This window comes from Aquarana catesbeiana, linkage group LG02 (genome assembly GCF_042186555.1).
Source record: "Aquarana catesbeiana isolate 2022-GZ linkage group LG02, ASM4218655v1, whole genome shotgun sequence".
In the NCBI taxonomy this organism is placed as follows: domain Eukaryota; kingdom Metazoa; phylum Chordata; class Amphibia; order Anura; family Ranidae; genus Aquarana; species Aquarana catesbeiana.
In genome coordinates, this window is record NC_133325.1 from 106713398 (window position 1) to 106736035 (window position 22638).

Below are 22638 nucleotides of genomic sequence, written 5' to 3' on the forward strand. Positions count from 1 at the left end.
CCCGGTGCAGACGCCACATCTGGTGTGAAGCAGCAGGAAGGTGAGAGGGGTCTGGACTGGAGCAGAGCAACTAGCAGACGCCACGTGTGGTGTGCAACATGGGAGCACCATAGAAGGAAGTGAGCGGGGACCAGAGAGCGAGGACTGAGCAGCAGAGGCTCAGCAGAGCTGGGGGACCATTGCACGAGAAACTAGCAGATATGCCCCATGGTGAGCAGCATGGAAGCAATATAGGGGGAGGTGAACGGGATCGAAGATGAGGATCAGCAGAGTTGGAGGCTAATACTGAGTGGGGGATCAGCAGGGCTGGGAGTTACTACTGAGCAGGAGATCAGCAAAGCTGGCGGTACTACTGAGTGGGGCTTCAGCAGAGCTAGGGGTACTACTGAGCAGGGGATCTGCTAAACAAGGGTACTAATAAGCTAGTAATCTGCTGGATGAGGGTACTAATAAACTGGGGATCTGCTGAATAGGGGTACTAATGAGCTGTGGATTTGTTAAGTGGGGGCTCTACTGGGCCCCTTTAAAACTAATAGAAAATCAACACACACAGGGTATTTGTCGAGCTTCATTAAAGCATTACCGAAGCATCATCCAAGCATCAAAAACACATTAAAAAAGCATGTTGAAGCTGTAGGCACTTTATTGTGTGTTAAATTCAAAGCACGTGTAAATGAGCCCTTAGGGGGTTTAGGAGGAGGCAGGCTCGCCTGTGACTTTCCTGACAAAATTCTACATTTGTTCATCAGTGTGCTTTGGGATTTGGAGCTCACAGAACACTCAGGACACTATACAGTGGAAAATTCCACTACAGTAGGGTAGCTGCTTTTGCATGTAAGGCCATTTTAGCATCATAGGATGCTAAAGAGGAAATATGGAAGCTGCAATTGCTTGCCATTTTAAAAAAGCTGGCTGCCTAGCTGTCATATTATTTGGCTTCAGTATTTTCTGAATCACTGCAACAAATATGCATATCGGTTGCTCTGACTTCACTCTGACGTTCTAACCAGCATGCTCACTTCTGGTCACCAACAACAGCTTCCATGTTTCTGTAATTACGGATTCTCCATAAAACTTAATAGCAGATCAACTTTATTTAAGTTAAAAAAAAAAACTTTATATATGAACATCCCCCAAAATTAGGATACTAGAAGTCAGTCTCCTTTGAAAGTTCCTACGTAACAGCAATGGACAGCAGTAAGTCCCCATGGAGGATCCTAATCACAAACAGAGCCTGCTTGGTACTTCCTCTTCTGCTCCCACACCTGCTTCTTCTCAGCGCATTTGAATGCAATGTAGCCTGAACTACATTGTGTTTTTATCATCCAGCTGTATACTATGAAGCTTCCTCTTCTTAGTTGTATCCTATGATTATGTCCAAAACCATGGAGTAAACTGACATCTTGGCATTTGTCAGGTGTTTTCTGAACTTTGTTATCCCATCACCCAACTCATTTGTTATTTTAATATGATGCACAATGTTCCCGTTCTAAGCAATTGTATGCGGTGTGACTTGAATTATGGTGTCAGCTGCCCCTTAAAACCTGGTTTAGATTGTACATTAATAATACCTGTGCATGTAACGCTCAGCTGTGTCTGTTTATTGTAGTGTCTGGAGAGAAAAGTCCTGGTTTACATCCTGGTTTACAATAGAGAAAAAAAAATCAAACCAATGCAGAATTACTCATTTTGTTGTAACTAAGTGCAGATTCACATTCTTGGCTGTCTAGACAGGCTCTGAAATGTGCAATGTCTATAAAGATTCAGATCCAAATATGCAACAGTGGATGCTTATAAAAAGTTGTGTCAATTTTCAAATTGGGTGTTTACCATATCAACCAATAAGATTCAACTTCTTGTAATGCCCTTATGAAAGCAAACATCTTTTTTTATTTTGGATGAGGTTTGAAAGTTATAACCCCTGTAAGATTTTTTTTTCGCCATCTGTGTCCCATTGCAGAGATTTTCGCTTCACTTCCTGTTCCATAACCAAACAAGAAGTGAGAGGAAATCCCTGAAAATGAAGGGAATTCCTTTGGGACCCCCAGGTCACCAGAAGTAGTGTCCCCATTGGAAGATTTCCATGATATCACTTTTTTGGGGACAATCACAAAATTTGGGATTTTGTTTTACTTTCACTCTCAATGATAATGGTAAACGGGACCAATAGAGAGGGTGAATCTCATTAACGGAGGCACAGACAGCAAAAAAATCTGACAGGTGTTCTAACCCCTCGCCACTCTATCCAAAACTAAAGAAAAAGTTTTGCATTTAGTTATATTTTAAGCTTGCCCTTGATTAATTCTTTTTTTTTGATTGGTCAGTGGGCTGAACGAAAAAAACTGAACGAAAAGAATCTCCCCTGCAGGAACATTGTATTCTGATACCTGGATCAGTGGTTGCTGATCAAAGACAAATTTTGCAACCTTCCCGCTCGACAGAACTCAATCTAATGCTAGGCTCCTTGTGTACAGGGTGGCTACACATGGATCGAAATTCAGCTATGTCTGGAGAAAGTTCATGTTTCAGATGCGTTTTGGAGGGTTTTGAATGTGATTTCTCAAGCTCTCCAACTCTCCAAATGCCTATTTTTTATTGGGGTGGGGGGATAAGGAAAGAGCCTTGCTGTGGTGCTTCACAAATGCATGCCAAATGCCTTAGGAGCAATTGTAACATGGTTGTGGCATACTTTCCATGTCCTTTCTCTACAGATGCTACAGTCTAATGCTTCTTTCACAGTCATTCAAATAAATGCACATACTAGGACTAATTAAGTCACAAGTCGTTTAATAGAAACGACACATCCAGCATGTTCTACCGGTGGTACATTAGATCTTGCATCTGCGACCGCCTTATTGTTATTTGTAACAGTTCTGCCATTTGCTGCCTGAGCCATAATAATTGCACATAACCACACTCACACCTCCACCTTGATGCTTCTGTTCAGTGGCACAGATAGAGATGTGAGTGCTTTGCCCATCCACCAGGACCGGACAGATCATGACAGTATGCAGGTAACAAATTGACAACTGAGATATTGAACAAATGGACCCTACAACGCCATCAAACAGACAAAGGAATTAAAGGTCAAACACTAGAGCCCAGTTTTTTTGGCCGCACTCTCCCTTACCTTCACTTCAGGCACTGTTAGCAGAGTCACTAGTCACTATCTTCCATTAGCCTCAAACATCCTTTTAGTGGCCATAGGGAAGTGCTGGAGTAGAGAGCACAGCCCATGTCTCCTTATTGCTCTAAACTCTTCTGTAGTGTTGTTCCCATAGTCATCTCGCTGTGTGATCAGAGTAAAGACACTGATGTGACTACTACAAGTCATCTAAGCTACAGGTCGGCAAGAGGGAACTCCCAGCAACCTGAAGACCCAGTAATTGTATTGAGTCTCCAGGCCAAATCAGGAGAGTCCTCAGCCAACCTTATATTTTGCCTGGAAGCATATAATTAGGTATTTCTAAAGAAAAAATTCGCGCTAGGTGTACAAACAGTAACTTAGTGAATATCACCCGTGAAGGAAAATCCTGCAGCTATGCACTATACCTTGATAAGGGCACTACTAAATAAATATAACAAAAAGCACAGCGCTGGATATAAATGCAAAAATACAACAAAAATTGATGTTACTATTAAAGCACCAACAACTTTCATATGTGATAAAAGAAAAAAATAGAAATGAACAATAACATGAATGCTTCACTATAGTGATATATATGCATGAACAATAACATGAATGCTATAGTGATATATATGCATGAACAATAACATGAATGCTTCACTATAGTGATATATATGCATGAACAATAACATGAATGCTATAGTGATATATATGCATGAACAATAACATGAATGCTTCACTATAGTGATATATATGCGTGACTATTCCCAGTTTTTTATCCACACATTTAGAAAAAGTCCAAAGATGCAAAAATTATGTCAAAACAAATGTCCAAAAAAGCAATTAAATGTGACTTTGAATAATAAATCTGTGACTGTCACCGTGTTGAAATCCCGTCACCTGGTATAGATTGAAGGCTTACCAGATAGCCTCTGATCAGAGGCATAGAGCTAACAGCTTGGGGTTTGCCCTCCACAGCGGCTGGAACTTTAGCTGGGATGATGGATGTAGATCCACAAACGATCGCCACAGGCTTCCAGACAGCGGTACAATCAGGGAAGAGAGCTCTCACCGATATGGAAGCGTTTAAAAGAAAAGAGAAAACTCCAATGGTGTAGAAAGTTTTATCTCTTGTTTATTAAAAAGTCGCCTCACTGGCATCCATAAAAACACTTTTCCTTGCAAGGAACCAATACAGCTTTAAAACAAAAACTCCGCGCATGCGCCGTCGGTACGAGCGTGTCTATCCTACGGCCGTTTCGTCAGAAATGACATCATCAGGGGCACCATATAATTAGGTAACTAGAGTTAAAGGGGTTGTAAAGGTAAAAATTTTTTCACCTTAATGCATTCTATGCATTAAGGTGAAAAAACTTCTGACAATACCGCCGCCCCCAGCCCCCCCGTTTTACTTACCTGACGCCTCGAAAGTCAGCTTCGCGTTCCCGACATCTATTCCTCCGCTCACCCTGGCCGCTAATTGGCTACAGTGGATGGATTGGAAGCAGCGCAGCCATTGGCTTGCGCTGCTGTCAATCACATCCAATGACGCGGCGCGCTGGGGGGCGGGGCCGAGTGATACAGTGAGCGGCTATAGCCGCCGGCTGTATCACGGGAGCGCGCCCGCAAGCACTAACCACCATGCGAGGGAGCTCGCATTAAGGTGGTTAATGCTTGCGGGGAGGAGCTGAAACAGCCGCCGAGGGACCCCAGAAGACCAGGTTCGGGGCCACTCTGTGCAGAACGAGCTGCACAGTGAAGGTAAGTATAACATGTTTGTTATTTTAAAAAAAAAAAGCTTACCTTTACAACCCCTTTAAATAAAAGCGCTTCTTTAAAATGATAATAGTGCTGCTAAAATGTGATAATGGAGCTGTTTGGAGAATATAATGGTTAACATGGTGCTGTTGGGAGATTATAATATTGCTGCTGTTGGATAATAATTGTGCTGTCTGGATGTTATAGTGGTCCCCTGTGTGTCCACTGGAGAGACTTTCTCTCCCTGCATCCAAAACGTCTGTCACTGCATGATCATAACCATTACCCACCTTATCCAAAAGAGAGAACCAGTTTTGGTTGGAGTTCCACTTTCACTAATGCTGAAAGAATAAAAAAATAAAACTAAAGAACAGACATTCGTCAAACGTTCATCACTGGGAACTCTAAAGGTAAATACAAGAGTTACTTCATGCGTATTTTGTATTCACAGTGAGCACCTTTTATCATGGAAATTATGGTGAGTCATCTGTCTTACCCACAGTTTACGTACAGATGTGACCAAGGCATATTTTCAATGGGTATTCTGGCATAAGAACACTTTCATAATGTTCCCTGGTGGAGTACTGCTTATTGCAAAATAATATGCACGTTTACCACCATAAAAATAGTACAAAACATAGGAGGAACTGTTATTTACAGAGAATTATAATGTTCGGGAAGTGTACATTTTAGGATAGTGTTGTACTGTTTATCAGAAAGTTGTCTATGCTGCGACTGGCATTTTTGTTTGCTGTAACATATTTTTATTATTGTTTATATGACTAAACAAGTACTAAATCCAGGTTGATGCACAAGCCTCATAAAGTAAACAAAGATTACCTTCCCCCATTGAGTCAAATCTTTCTTCATTTGTGTGTAGCGCCCTCCTAGCTAGGTTGCTATAGTTGGGGCAAGTTTAGTTTTTGGCTCCTCTGTAAAAGAGGAGCAGTGTTCAGATGCTTTTGGCTGTTCCAGGCTTTGCTGGTGCAGGTTCAACTACTTTCTCCTGCATTCTAGTAAATTCAGGAATATAGTAGAATGGAGAGGCAGACCCTGGGCTGAATATTCATGCAGCCTCAGCCAATCTCTGATCAAGAGTGTGACCAGCAGGGGGCTAAGGTGCGCATAAATAGGCTGAGGCCTAAAATAGTGGGGTCCTTATTCCTATGGCAGAAGACCCAGCCTGAGGACTGAGGACCTCTGGGCTGCTTGCTACAGCTTAGAAGAAGCCACCTGGGTCCCAAATCCAGCTATATAGCTAGGGGATCAATGTCCAGAGTCTCTAAAAGCAGTGCAGGAAGTCTACAGAGGATCCAACCTGGAGGCATTCTGTATAGAGACTGGCTGGTACTACAAGGGAGCATTAAAGTCCCCAGGGCACAGTGAGTACAAGCCATAAAGATCCTAGAGACTATCCTTGTCACCTTTGGGAGAGCTCGCTCCAGTTTGCTGACTCGGGCTATACCTTTGCAAACGGGTCCCGTGAGTTATACTTCACCGAATACTCAACACAATTGCTTACACACTGAAGAAACAGAACAGTTAGAGGTATCCTCTGTTATATTTCTGGTAGTTTTCTACCTAGCAAATATATTTGCCTGTTTTCTGAGTTGAGTGACTGTGAACTTGGCTGACATGTGCCCTAGAGGGAATGGAACCTGGGATAATACAGCCAGTCCGTGGGTTCTGTGCTACATGTGTCTCCCCTTCTAAGCACTGCAGCTAACAGTAGGAGGGTTTCAGTAACAGAGGCAATTCAGAAAGCAGTGGGCGACCTCATGTGAGGTCATGTGCTGATTGACAAGCTACAGGCTTGTGAATCAGTAGTGACAATGCCAATGGACACACCTCTACAACATTTTTTTCATCCCACTTTATAGCAGGCAGGCAAAGCTGATATGAGAGTGGAAAATCTGCTCTAAATTCAGGAGCAGTGCAGCCTCATTGGCACACCTTCACAGGAAGCTGCGTTAGGTGGACATTACTGGCAGAATCAGCAGGTGTTTGTGGAAATTTGCAGGGGTCTAAGAGAAAACTGAAAGTGCAGAAACACTTTTGGTTAAGTGTTAAGCACATATTTTTTTAAAGCAGCCATGTTTTTGCTAGTATAGACTAGTATAGACAATCTGTATTGAAGACTTTCCAGTACTGCCTCCGAAGACTACAGTCTTCACTTTCTTGCAGAACTACACCAGCCACTGCAATCTTCAGCATCTCACACATTTCCAGTTGTGTTGAATGCCTGCATCTCCTTTGTGGTTCCACTTGCCAGCCACTTTGTGACTAGTGTTTCCCGGCAACTCTGAAGGGATACACTAGTGACTTAGCATTTGGCAGGTGTAACTCGTATAAAATCTCCTATTGTCACTGTCAGAGGTCTGGCTTAAAGAACAGTAGCTATAGCAGTAGAATGACTCCCACCAATCAGCAGGATTGGTATACAAGCAGGTCACCCTGGCAAATAACGCACACTCACCTGAGGTGTGGAGTCTAAGTACTAACCGGTGTTCATCAGAGCTCCTGATGGTGAAGATGGGTTTAGCTGCGTGTTAGTACCAGGTCGCAATCCTCAGAATCGCCCCACCAGGAGGTGAGCTAGCTGGGGCCCATTAGTGGATATAGCAGGTAAGAATTACATAGAAGCGTAGTCAAGGAACAAGCCAAGGGTCAGTAACGAGTGGTAGTAAATATACAGACGGCAGCAAATAAGATAAGTCGAGATACTGGCTGAAGAGAGCACAATAAGTTGAGTTCAAGGTTTAGCAGAGGCGAAGGCACAAGGCAGGGTTGTCCAATGGATCAGACAGGGTGCTGTCCAGCATCTTAGGTATCTCAGTGAGAAGAGTCATTGCCAGACACAGCAGAGGTCCAGGTTCAAGTCCAGGCCCTGACACCTATATAAACAAGAGTTCATGTGAACCATTTACATTTTCTTAAATATTAGTTTTTGTTGTCTGTACACCTTTGGCCTTTGTCTTTAGCACTTACATGATGTGCCATAACACCAATTTCAAAAGTACCATGTCCCAATATAATGTACAGAGAATTGTATTGTAAGAGGGCAAGGAGTTTATTGGTACCCCCTAGAGACTAAATGACGCAACTACAATTTTTAAAAAGTTATAATTTTATTGTTACAAAATGTTTATTAAAAACAACAATAGATAATACATATGTTCATTGGAACTCCCATAAAAACCGCAATGCTGTATCTATGTGTTAAATAGGTAGGTAAAAATTAAAGTTGCGTCATTTAGTCTCTAGTGGGTACCGAGAAAGTCCTTGCCCTCTTTCAATACAATTCTCAGTACTTGTCTTTAGCAATTATTAGTGCTAGGGTTCCTATCAGAGGTTCCTAGGGGTTCCCTGAGCTAGTAGCAGTTTTTGACACTCTAATAAGTAACCACTGACACAATGATCTTTACTTTTTAGCTATCTGTAAAGTAGACATTGTTCACTTTGACCACCTATCTAAGAAGGCCTTTCTCCACTGACCACCTACACACCTATATAAGAAGGCCCTTGTCCCCTTACCGCCAATATTAAGACCAACAATCAAAGAAATTCCTTCTATTCTGACCACTAATGTAAGGGGACACATCACTGGGCATTAGTGATGAGCATCCCTGCCTCTTTGTTACGTGTGGCTGCAGAGTTGAGAATTCTCTGGCTGCAGCTGATTGGTCGGCAGCCTGCTATCATGCGGCAGCTTCCTGAACATTAAGGCCAAACTAAGTCTCCCCTGAACCTTAGCTCATCATTACTGCCCATCAATGTAAGGAGGCACTTTCTACTGGCTGTCAGTGTAGGCAGACATTTCTTCTCTGATCACTATGTGAGGCAATACTAAAATTTTCACTGTTTTTTTTTTGTTATTTTTACCATGGGTTCCTTCCTGAAATTTATTTCAAGAGTTCCTCTATGTTATGCTAAGAAACAGAAATTCATAAATTAACACTGGATGCAGAGATGCTCCACACATTCAGTAGCCCCTCAAGGCCCACCCTAATAGTGTCAGAACAAGGCTCAGTAGCCATTTTTTATGAGCACTGGTTAGCGACTGGTTCTCTTTTATACAAAAAAAAAAAAGAAAATAAGTATCTAATGCCTGTTGTGAGCAAAGCTAATATGAAGGTTAGGAAGAAGTTAGAACATTTAGTAGGATCTGGCTGAGATGAAAGATGTTCTTGACCCCCCAAAAAAATGACTAGAATCTAAAAGAAATACTACATTATGATTTTTATGTAACGTGTGCAATATTTACAACTGTAAATCTAATTTATATATTTATTTTAGTTTAAAATGTAGCTATTTGTGTATTTTATGGTAATTAGAATTCAGATAATGTGGACCTTGGTGTAAGATGTCCAGGTATATACGCACAGATATAAGCAGGATATTAGTACATGTAAACTGATGTTCTGATTTGTACTCGTAAACAAGTTGTAAAGACGCTTAGCTATCTGTATATTTAGGGAAACTGCCTCAGACATATGCAGATGTCAGATATTATTTTCCAGTACAGTGGGAGTCATTAGCCTGATTGTGTCTTTATTGGCTTGTACAGTGGTTCTGCTTTGTTTCTCCAATGTTGAAACATATACATTAGCATCTGTTTTGTTTCTGAGAACTGCCTTTGTCCAGCTTGATTCAATCTTCCAGTCACTGGGTGCCAGAATTTGTTGTCGTTAATGAGGTTCACAGAATGGCACCTTCATTTCACTTGCTATTCTTAGCATGGGAGACCAGATATTTGACATATTTAGGTTCTGGAGTCATTTATTCCTTCAGGTTTTATAATGTAATCCTTGTTTTACGCTGCTTGTAGCCTGATATATTTCTGTTTGCGTAGAGACTTCACACCTATGGTTGATTCTTAGCGACCAATAAGATTTGCTGTTTCATTTTTCCAGAGAGTAGAAACTGGTACCTGACTGGTTGCAGTTGGCAACACTTTTATTCTCATTTTCTTTTTTCATTTGTATCCAGCTGGATGGCGTTTTGAGATGTGTATATTTTTTGTGCATAAGATGCACTGCTGTACTTAGTGCATCTTATCTGATTTTTTTTCCCATGTAGTGGTGTAACTATACCCATAGCAGCCCAGTTGGACTAGGAGGAGAGCCCCATTAGGGAGGGTGTTGAGTGTGCATATACATATAACACAGATCCAGTACTGTATCATTAAAGTGGTTGTAAAGATAGAGGTTTTGTTTACCTTAATGCATTCTCTGCATTAAGGTTAAAAAAACCTTCTCTGAACAGAATCCCCACTAGCTCCCCTAAATACTTACCTGAATCCAATCTTGATCCAGCGCTGTGCCTGAGAGTAGCAGCTCGCTCCACTCTCTCTCTCCTCACTGGACATGGAGGCAGCAGAAAGAACCATTGGCTCCAGCTGCTGTCAATCACCAGCTTGCTATGGGGGCACTCAACAGGGGGAGGGAGCCAGGAGTGCAAGCGGGGAAACCAGAAGAAGAGGTTCGGGGCAGCTCTGTGAAAAAACCATTGGTTACATTTAGTGTTAAGATTAACACTACTAGTCACACTATTGCACTGGGGTTAATTTACTAAAACTAGAGAGTGCAAATGGTGCAGCTGTAAATGGTAGCCATTCAGCCTCCAGATTTTATCGTCAAAGCTTAATTGAACAAGCTGAAGTTAGAATCTCATTGATTTCTATGCACAGCTGCACTAGATTTTGCACTCCCCAGTTTTAGTAAATTAATCCCTCTGTATCAGCCCACATGATTTCACACATAATATGCCACTCCTTAATGTGCGTTACATTAAAGAAGCATGTTTACTTAAATAGGCACTCTTGACAGTGCAGTTATGGGGTCGTGGTATGGTTATGTTTAGGGGAATGGGTGGCTTTTCCAAACACGTGTTGGTGGGGATAATTCTTGCCGTGCCACAATGCAGGTTGGAAACCTCATCCACTGCCTTTGCAGCTTAAGGGGGGGGCAGGAAAAAGGCCCCTCAACTGCAAGTGTTAATGAGGCCTCAAGGTAACCTGTGATTGGTTCATCCATGACTGTTCCCATATTTTTATACAGTTTTTTTTTTAAGGGTTAAAGTAGGGTTAGGGGTTGGTTTCAGTATCGGTAAAGCCCAGCATTGAAGAACAGCAACTCCAGTTCTGTAAGATAAGGATTGCTGAAAACAGCCTTTAATGTAATCAGATAACATTTTTCACAGCTTATTGTATATGCATTTTCCTTGCATGTTAATTTGGTATGCTTATGTAAAGTAAAAGACAGCTTTGTCAGCTAGAGGGCAGCAAATAAGTACTATTCATACATTTGAGCATAAAACATATTCTGGCTTATTTAAAATCAACTTGTTATAGTAAAACTAAGTGTAGAATCAAAAAATTCAAACGCCACTAGGTACCCGCTTATACCTGAAGAATTTGGAAACAATATTCCTATGCCTTAGGAGATCTGCAAATGAATATGCTATACAAATACTAACTTTTAGGAGCACTCCCACATCACACAATGCAGTGCAGGTGCCGATGAGAAGCATCTGTTCCCCTTGTTGCATTCTCCGTAATGTAAATTAAAACAAATACAGCTTAGAGAATGGTAGAATTCTATAATGGGGGAATTGGCGCTGTTCAACCATATATGCACTGGATAATGCTCATAAATGTATAAGTGTAAAAAATAAAAATGTAGAATATAAGTGTAAAGAGAGTGTGGAAAAAAAAGGTTATATGCATATATGCGTAATGCTCTCACGGCAATATATAACATTAAAGTGCAATGTGCTATAACATATGTATTCTAATACATCAATAAAAATCTGTGAACAATCCAAACACTGATAAAAAACAAGTGGTGAAGAAATCCAATCTAAACCATTCCAAAAAAATGTCCAGTTTTGATATTTAAACTCCTTAGTTCATAAACAAAGTGATGAAGGGAAACATTAAACATGTGTGACTACTTAGTTCATAAACAAAGTGATAGTGAGAAACAGTGTCCCCAAAAAATTCTTAAAAAATTCTTCTTAAAAAACTGTGATGTGTCCCTTCAGTCAAATGACAATGTTCTTGATGTGGCAAGTGTTCCCCCTCTTCCAATGCACCCCCACTCGTGCCCTCACTCACCAGAGTGCCTAACCCCTGCAGGGGTAACAGGCATGTAGACAAAATCCAGCAGCGATGATCCTTGGTGACAGTCCTCAGTCCTCCTCTCCTTCTCTGATGTCCCGATCACCTCGATCGATGTCGGATCTCAGGCTGGAGAGGCCGTGACGTCACCGTCAAGTGATGTGTGATTCATCAGCTTAGAGAATGGTAACCATTCATAATGGCCATGGCAGAGCCAAGGACTCAAGTACAGAGATCACACCAATAGGAGTTGATTTACTAAAACTGGAGCATTCAAAATCTGGTGCAGCTGTGCATGGTAGCCAATCAGCTTCTAACTTCGGCTTGTTCAATTAAGCTTTGACAAAAAAATTTAAGCTAATTGGTTTCTATGCGGAGCTGCACCAGATTTTGCACTCGCCAGTTTTAGTAAATCAACCCCAAAGTGTCCCTGAGAGATAGAGGACGCTGTCTAGTGGTTATCTTTACTGCATGAACCAAAAAGTGAAATATTGTTTTTTGGGTGAATTAAAGTGATTGTAACTCTAAAAAAAAATTGATCCTGTTCCTTTAAAGCATGTTAAACATCACAGTGCTTGTGCTGTGTAATATGGCCCTTTTCATCATTTAAAATACCTGGCTGGTGGCTTGGTGCTGCCCTCCCCTCTGTAAACTGACTACGTTTATCATGGCTGCTGATCCATGATACCATGGCCAGTTTACGTGCCTCTGTCATCCGCTGTCTCTCCTTGCTCCCTCTCTCCCCCCTCCCTCCCTGCCTGTCAGCTCTGATCTGCTCCCTGATCCTCCTCTCCTGCTGCTAAAATAACTGTTATACTGCTACAGTCCACTATCTTACATTAAATGATGTGCACAGTGTATGTGTTTTTGTAAAAAATATGCCCATGTATAGCTTATTTCAGAGCGCCTTTCTCTTCCTCTCCTCCCGGCTGACATCAGCCGGGGATTCTCAGCCCCTCCCGCTGTAGTTATCAGACCAGGAGAGGAGAGCGGCGAGCAGTCATGTGAGCCCTGAGTAGCGCTCTGAAATAAGGTATATTATAAGGCAGGGGTCTTCAAACTGCGGCCCTCCAGGTGTTCAGGAAGTACAATTCCCATCATGCCTAGTCATGTCTGTGAATGTCAGAGTTTTACAATGCCTCATGGGATGTGTAGTTCTGCAACAGCTGGAGGGCCGTAGTTTGAGGATCCCTGTTATAAGGTATAAGGTATATATACATTTAATGGACACATCATTAAATGTAAGACAGTGGCCCCACACAGTGGCTTTACAACCACTTTAACGCTTTAAAGGTGTTTGCATGTTGTCCCTGTGTTTGCATGGGTTGTCTCCAGGTATTCCAGTTTTTCCTTCTACACTCCAAAGACAAGGTTAATTAGTTTGTGTCTAAATTTTCCTTAGTACGTGTGTACAACTTGGCTATCTATGTACTTGTGTTATCACATTCTGAGCTGTTACATAGTTAATATGGTTGAAAAACGAAAAAGTTCATTCAGTTCAACCAACAGAGAGCAAAAAAAAAAAAAGGTAGGAGACCTGGCACCCTATCTCATAAAAAATATGGCAAGAAATTTTTATGTAAAAGGGATGGTATCAGACACGATGCCGAGAGAGTTGGTTCATGGAATCAATGAGAGTCAGATACAATCAAACAGCTATATACATAAATACAGGGCTTTTTTCAATCAAAACATGGTGGAACTCTGTTCCACCACCTCCAGCATCCCTGTCCTGTGCTATATTAATGTCTAGAGATATTAATATAGCATTCTCTAGTATAAAGAAAAAAAAAATAAATAAAAAGCTTTAGATTAGGGAAAAGACGCATAGGGGAGATTTCGATTTACTAAACTTGTAGAGTGCAATATCTGATGCAGCTCTGCATAGAAACCATGAGTCAGCTTCCAAGTTTTTTTTTTTATTCAAAGCCTAATTGAATAAAGTTGAAGTTAGAAGCTGATTGGCTACCATGCACAGCTACACAAGATTTTGCACTCTCCATTTTTAGCAAATCACCCCAATAGTTTAGGGTCCTATGTGACTGAATGTAAGCAGGTGGTGGTCTGCTTTCTGTTTCATTACGTTAATGATATTTTATTTGTATGTAATTGTTTAAAAATACACTATAAATACACCAGGGTGCTGTTGAGTTATGTGAGTGTTTTTATAATATTCTCAATCCAAACAAGTTCTGAAACAGAGTTAAAGTGGCTGTTATCCTGTTAACCCACTATAGCATAAGCATGCCATCCCCTGTGTTATATAACGCTTTGTGCCCCTGTGCCTGTGCTGTATAAAAAAAATGCAGATTATAACTTATCTCAGAGCGTCGCCCGGTGCTCATGTGACTCCTCAGCTCTCTCCTCTGCCCGGCTGACAGCTATAGTGGGCGGGGCCGATCACTCCCACTGAGGTCAGAAGGGGGGAGGGAGGAGAAAGAGCTGAGGAGTCACGTGAGTGCTGGTAAATGCTCTAATATAAGGTATAATCTGCTTTTTTTTTTTACACAGCACGGGCACAGGGGCACATAGTGTTATATAACAGAGGGGATGGCATGCTTATACAGTCGATATAAGAGCAGCAGGACGGGAAGATCGTAGAGTGGATGGAGCTAACAGGCAGGGAGGGAGGGGAGAGGAGGACAGAGGGGGACACGGGAGAGCAGAGAGCAGGGCTGCGGATGATGGAGGCATGTAAACTGACCACGGTCAGGGCTCAGAAGCCTTGGTAAACCATGGTCAGTTTACAGAAGGGAGGGCAGAACCAGGCAGGATTATCCAGGTATTTCAGGTGATACAGGGGGCCAAATTACACAGCACAAGCACTGTGCTAAACAACATACTTTAAGGCAGAGGTAGGTAACCTCGAGAAGCTACAAGTCCCATGAGACATTACAAGATCCTGACAATCACAGGCATGACTCCAAGATTCAGAGGCATGATGGGATTTGTAGTTTCACCACAGCTGCAGGCCTGAGGTTGCCTACCCCTGCTTTAAGGGTACAGGATCCATTTTTTTTTTTTAGGGTGACAAACTCTTTACGCTGGCCATATACTTGTAGGATTTATTTCAAATTTTTTAAATTTAAGAACATTCGTTCTATCTTCTAACATTTATTGCATCAAATCAATGCTCATTTTAAACCATAATGGCAAGAAAATTTTAAGGCACAGGATGGAACATTTTTGTCAAACAAATTTTTAACAGTGATTGTGAATTTCATTTGGGAAGTCCAGTCACTTCAAAATCAAATGTTAAAAACAAAGTACTTTCGAATGGCAATCATCATCACCAGTAATCAAAAATCTGAATTTTTGTACAAATGTTCATTCAGACATTTACTAGTGTATGTTTCAGCTTTATCCCAGCCAAGTGTTTTTTCTTGATAACCTAGGTGACTGTGTAACTAGGGATATGAGCCACCACTACCTTCTTTGTATCCAAACTGTGGGAAAATGGGATATAGTACCTAGGAACTTAGCCTGGAAGTGGACATTTCCATACAGGAATGTTTAGTCATTATATGAACCTTGAATATATTTATTACATTTTCAGTTATTTGGCAGAAGAAAGAAGCAGCTACTTGATAATGGACTATTAAATGCACCACTTAGTAGAGGTTGATCTGCAAATTGCTGTAGCTAATGCTTATCTGCATTAATTAGGGTTTGGAAGCAAACATTATCTAGGCTGTGCACTGAATCTGGCTGCTTTTGGCCACACACAGAGCTGTAGATGATTAAAGATGGCGCACTAAAGGTCAGAAGACTGTCTCCCATCAAACTACACACATGGGTTTCCTTAGTTTTCCTGAATTCTGTATCTTCATATATGTGCAGTATGGAACAGTTCCAAGTATACAATGCTGCTCAGGCACTTTAATGCTAAGGGATTTTTCCTGCAATCATGTTTCCAATTTCTTTGTGTGCAATTGGGAGACTTTGGGGATCCCCAGTACCTGCAACTAGCCCATTTTCCTAATGATGTCATTTCCACATTGACCTGTGACACTGTAGACTTGTAAAATAGATAACCGCCTAGAAACAACTGTGGTGTGTTGGCATCATTGTATCTGAAAGGTGCACTCCAGTGAGTCACAGAGAAGTTTCACTGTTGAGGAAGAGAAAACATACATTGCTGTTTTTTGTCTTTTTCCCAAAGCTTTCTTTTGCCACAGCCCGAGACATGAACAGAAATAATCTCTGTGTAGAACAGGAAACAATGAAGAAACTCTCAAGGCAATATATACTATTTCTTTGCTATCCACGTCCTGTCTCATACATATACAGTATACTTATAATGCACCAGTGTTCTATGAGAACTGAGGATCACTACAATGAATTTACAGGTAGTGCTGTATTCCCATGGAACTGTCTAATGAATAGGCTGGTGGGATTTCACAATAGTTAGTATACATTTTTGCATGTGTGGTAGAGTTTGAGGTTTGTTTTTGCTATGAGTATGACATAGATTGGATTGGCATTGTTCCAGTCTGTATTGCATGGATGGACCTGATTAGGCCATGTGCTTGTAATGAGAAGCTCTATTTTATAGATATAGAAAAATAGCAGAATGGTTGGACCAGTTCTTTACTCTCCACACCAGCCTTTGAAACCTTTGAAATATTGAGGTTGATTTACCAAAATTGGAGAGTGCACAATCTGGTGCAGCTCTCCAACTTGTTCAACTAAGCTTTGACAAAAAACCTGGAAGCTGGTTTATATGCAGAGCTGCGCACGATTTTGCTCTCTCCAGTTTTAGTAAAGCAACCCCACCATTCCAGTCTGAGAGAACCCTTGCTAATAAATATTTACACACATATATATATATATATATATATATATATATATATATATATATATATATATATATATATATTTGTTTTTAATATATAATTATACAGCTTGCAGTACATTAGTGTGATGGTGACTTGGAAGAATTATATTTGTGGTCATTGTTGTAAAAAGATCATTGTTGTCAGTAGGGATGAGCTGGGTTTGGTCTGAACTCAGTCTCAATCCAGTTCGGCAGAAGCTAGCCATTGACAGGGGTGGGAAAGCTCTTGACATCCTTGACCTAATGAGGCCATGTTAGGTCAATGACATCACAAGCATCCCCGTCCTTTTGTGTACATGAAGCGGTGGGGCAGGGAATGCCCCTGGCACTGCTGATCAGGCCAGCAGAGATAGGATCATGTGACAGCTTTCCACATGTTCTGCCAAGTGGTTACTTACTTGAGAGTCATACAGTAAATTACATATTGCTCAAGAACCTCTAGCAACTAACACAAGGGTTCCACGAAGCGCTGGTTGAGAGACTGCAATCTAGACACTTGCACTGTAATGCCTCGTACACACGATCGGACATTCCGACAACAAAATCCATGTTTTTTGGATGTTGGCTCAAACTTGTCTTGCATACACACGGTCACACAAAGTTGGTCAGAATTTGTGAACGTCAAGAACGAGGTGACGTACAACACGTACGACGAGCCGAGAAAAATGAAGTTCAATAGCCAGTGCGGCTCTTCTGCTTGATTCCGAGCATGCGTGGAACTTTGTGTGTCGGAATTGTGTACACACGATCGGAATTTCCGACAACGGATTTTGTTGTCGGAAAATTTGAGAACCAAATCTCAAATTTTTTGCGATGGAAATTCCGATGGAAACTGTCCGATGGAGTCTGCACACGGTCGGAATTTACGACAAAAGGCTCCCATCGAACATTTTGCATCTGAAAATCCGACCGTGTGTACGAGGCATAACTCTTTTCCTACATAATTCCTTTTCTGGCTGAACTCCCCTGATGTGTCAATAACCACTCTGTAATGTAAACAAATCTACCCTCTTTTCAGCACCCCAGCAATGAAGGAACTACCACCATATTAGGTAATGTAATCACAGTTAGGGGAACCCCATTTTTTTTTATCTCCTAAAACTTCCCAGCCATCCATAAAGACATGGATGAGCGAGTTTGGGGTGTAGGAACTTGACTGGCCTGCACAGGGTCCTGACCTCAACCTGATAGAACACCTTTGGGATGAATTAGAGTGGAAACATCCACATCAGTGCCTGACCTCACAAATGCACTTCAGAAAGAATGGTCAAACATTCCCATAGACACACTCCTAAACCTTGTGGACAGCCTTCTCAGAAGAGCTAAAGCTGTTATAACTGCACAGAGTGGGCCAACTCAGCACTGAACTCTACAGACTATTGCCCCGTACACACGGTCGGATTTTCCGACGGAAAATGTGTGATAGGACCTTGTTGTCGGAAATTCCGACCGTGTGTAGGCTCCATCACACATTTTCCAACACACAAAGTTTGAGAGCTTGCTATAAAATTTTCCGACAACAAAATCCGTTGTCGGAAATTCCGATCGTGTGTACACAAATCCGACGGACAAAGTGCCACGCATGCTCAGAATAAATAATGAGATGAAAGCTATTGGCCACTTCCCCGTTTATAGTCCCGACGTACGTGTTTTACGTCACTGCGTTCAGAACGATCGGATTTTCCGACAACTTTGTGTGACCGTGTGTATGCAAGACAAGTTTGAGCAAACATCCGTCGGAAAAAATCCTAGGATTTTGTTGTCGGAATGTCCGAACAAAGTCCGACCGTGTGTACGGGGCATAAGACTGGGATGCCATTAAAGTTCATGTGCGTTTAAATGCAGATGTCACAATACTTTTGACAATATAGTGTATATCCAAAGGCTGCTTAGCTCATGCTTCAGTGATGAAGAAGATGCATTATAGACAATGATGGATTCATTGCACCTTAGGCCCTGGGCTGTATTAAATGCATGGGCCCCCTGGTAGTATAATGGGATCATGTATAAGGTTCAGTGTACATAGACATCTGTGTTTCACTTCTGACATGCATTTGTGAAGCATTTCTTAAGTATTTGGTATTCTATATTTTATTTTTTTACTGGATCTAACGCAGTGACATACTTTTTGCAAAACAGATATGGAATGGAGGCAGATAAAATGGAAATGATGCTTCCAGGTACAAGGAGTATGCACACTTGTATTGTGTATTTGATTGTTTCAGCTGGTTCAGCGGGGATTATCTGAATTTCGAGGAGTGTGTGGGTCTCCCTGTTTAGCAGAAGTGGATTGTAAGATCAACTTCTGGTGAATGGAAATGTTGTAAAACTTTTGTCAAGAGTCCTGCTGTGAGAATACGTTTTTTTAAAAATCTTGCCCATCGATGACCAGCTTAAGAATGGCCATAGACGTCTTTGATTTTAAATTTGACCCCTGCAAACACCACCCTGCTAGACAAAAGATGATTTAAAAATAGACTGCGCTAGGTGGAAAATTATCGGGCAAACAGTGACTGCATCCTATCAAATGCAGTCACTGTTCAGCAGCACTATTGCATGCTCCGTAGCCGGAAATGGAGAATCCTCTCTTGGCGCCGTTGGCATGGATTGGGGAATTGTCTGATTGTCTCTCATTCAAGGAGAAAATGTCTTTTTCTGTTATATGACTTCTGGACTTGTTGGCTGGATTTGCTTACTCAGTGGATATGAAGGGTTGTTAGAACCACATTACTGTCCTTTGGATGATGCTGTCTGAGATTCTCATATCTTTTCATGGAAACGGCAACTTTGAATAATAATTTAATGTACACAATTTGCTACGGCTTGCAGAAACTACTGACCACAACATGCTGATTCATATTACTGCTTTACAACACTTTTTATCCGTTTACATCACGGTTGCCACAATTGATGATACTGCAACATGTATAAGGGCTGACAGTTTTACATTTTTCTTCCTGGAAGTTGGGCATTACCCAGACTACAAGACTTAAAAGGATCCAGGATGGGAATTCCCAAGTTACACAGACTACAAGGATTAACACCATCTAAGTATCTTACGGGAAAGTTGCATAAAGTGATGAAAGAGTATCTGTTTCCAGTTGTGCTACTTTTATTCGAGCCAGAGGCTAATTATAAAGCTCATTATTCATTTAATAAAGAGACACTCCCATTAGAAAAAAAAATACAACAACACTTCAGGCAGTAATAATAGCCAACAACTGCCTTCTTTATTATTATTTTCTGTGGAAACTGTTCTTGTCAGAGTCTATTGTGCTTGAAGACTGCCTTACACCAAAGTCTGGAAATAGGTGAAAGTATAAAAGCATTCCTGCCTCTGGCCTGGTCCCACGCTGAGCTGTCAGCGGCGGCTTCTCCGTGGAGGCGGGTGCAGAAGAGGCAGGGACGACGGAATTCCCATAGTAACTCTGTGGGTGACATCATTTCCTGGGCATTTCACAGCTGCTGTCAGTTGTGTCCTGCATAGATCTTCTGCCACCGGAGACCAGACGGGATCGGCTTCAGAAAAGGTATGTATAGCGATTTCTTCTTTACAGGGCTAGATAGGTTAGTCTTAGATTGTGGATGCCGGTAGATTTACAGATTTTAATATTAGGGTGAACTTCTACTTTAATGCCCTTTATGAGCAGTGATCTATGGGAATTGCTTTTATGCATGCTCTGCATAATATGTTAGTGCTATTCAAATGGAAACAAGGGATAGGGAAGAGAATACACCTGCACCACTAACTAAATGAACATTTGACCCTTGCAGTGCACGGGGCGCATTGCAAGGGTAGACTGTATTTCATTCATGGAGTTCCACTTTAAATGCAGCAGAGAGATATCTGGTCACCAGGCAGGCTGTGTTGTATGGTAGATTGGTGTAAATTTTCAGCCTGAATGCACAAAAATACATAAAGTCTTTGGCAGGTAAAGCAACTGTATATTTAACTATATGCCTAGAGTTTGTTTTTAAATGATAAGTTCACCTTTCTCCACATGTGTTCTCCTTTCTCCGCGTTACATCTGTATTTAGGGTGTTATATGTAACATGTTCAGCAACTTCCTCCTGCCCCCCCCCCCAAACCCCCACTTCCCCTTGACAGTGAGTGGGGGATCCTCTCCCTGCACCCACCATAGCATTTTGAAAACAGTGTGACTGTGCAGGGCTCTGTCTACACAGCTGTGTCATTCATTCACAGGAATCTGTGAAGGAAAAAACGACAAGTCCGTTCCTCCACCACGATAGACGGACTTGTAGTTTGAATGGTCAGCGAGCGTGCTGATCATAACCCTTGTACTCCATTCACACTCCCTCCAGTTTACAAGCTGACGACCCATACAGAGGTATGGTCTGAAAGCTGGAGGGAGACTGTGTAGGAGCCTAAAATTGCTGCTCACGGGTGCAATATTAATACACATTTTTTAACCTGCAAAACAATTTCCAGTTATTACTTTTTTTTTTGGTAAAAGGTGAACTTAGCCTTTAGGAACTTGATAACTGTAACAATGACATATAAGCATGTGAACAGGGTTCAGGAGGGCAGTATTTTCAAGATAAAGCTAAGATCAAGAACAAGGGGACATACAGTGCCTTGCAAAAGTATTAACCCCCCTTGGCATTTTTCGTGTTTTGTTGCCTCACAACCTGGAATTAACATGGATTGTTTGAGGGTTTGCATCATTTAATTTACAGAACTTTGAAGATGTTTTTTTTTTATTGTGAAGCAAACAACAAATAGGACAAAATAACAGAAAAAGTCAATGTGCATAACTATTCACCCCCCTTAAGTCAATACTTTATAGAGCCACCTTTTGCAGCTATCACAGCTCCAAGTCACTTTGGATAAGTCTCTATGAGCTTGCCCCATCTTACCACTGGGATTTTTGCCCATTCCTCCTTGCAAAACTGCTCCATTTCCTTCAAGTTGGATGGTTTGTGCTTGTGAACAGCAATCTTTAAGTCTGACTACAGATTTTCTATTGGATTGAGGTCTGGGCTTTGACTAGGCCATTCCAACACATTTACATGTTTCCCCTTAAACCACTCAAGTGTTGCTTTAGCAGTATGTTTGGGGTCATTGTCCTGCTGGAAGGTGAACCTCGGTCCTAGCCTCAAATCACACACACAGTGGTACAGGTTTTGCGCAAGAATATCCCTCTATTTAGCACCATCCACCTTTTCCTCAACTCTGACCAGTTTCCCAGTCCTGACTGCTGAAAAACATCCCCATAGTATGATACTGCCACCACCATGTTTCACTGTGGGGATGGTGTTCTTTGGGTGATGTGATGGGTTGGATTTGCACCAGACATAGCGTTTTCTTTGATGGCCAAAAAGATAAATTTTAGTCTCATCAGACCAGAGCACCCTCCTTCATACATTTTGGGAGTCTCCCACATGCCTTTTCGCAAACTCAAAACGTGCCATTTTGTTTTTTGCTGAAAGTAATGGCTTTCTTCTGGCCATTCTGCCATAAAGCCCAATTCTATGGAGTGTACAGCTTATTGCCGTCCTATGTACAGATGCTTCAGTCTCTGCTGTGGAACTCTGCAGCTCCTCCAGGGTTATCTTAGGTCTCTGTGCTGCCTCTCTGATTAATGCCCTCCTTGCCTGGCCCGTGAGTTGTGGTGTGCGGCCGTCTCTTGGCAGGTTTGCTGTTGTGCCATGTTCTTTCCATTTGGTTATGATAGATTTGATGGTGCTCCCAGGGATCATCAAAGATTTGGATATTTTTTTATAACCTAACCCTGACTTGTACTTCTCAACAACATTGTCCCTTACTTGTTTGGA

The 22638-nt window shown here is 41.6% G+C and overlaps 1 protein-coding gene across 3 annotated transcripts in view; it reads left to right on the forward strand.

The window, feature by feature from the left end:
* Window positions 1–22638, forward strand: part of STARD13 (StAR related lipid transfer domain containing 13) — a 438704-nt gene that overhangs the window by 336275 nt on the left and 79791 nt on the right. The window lies entirely within an intron of this gene.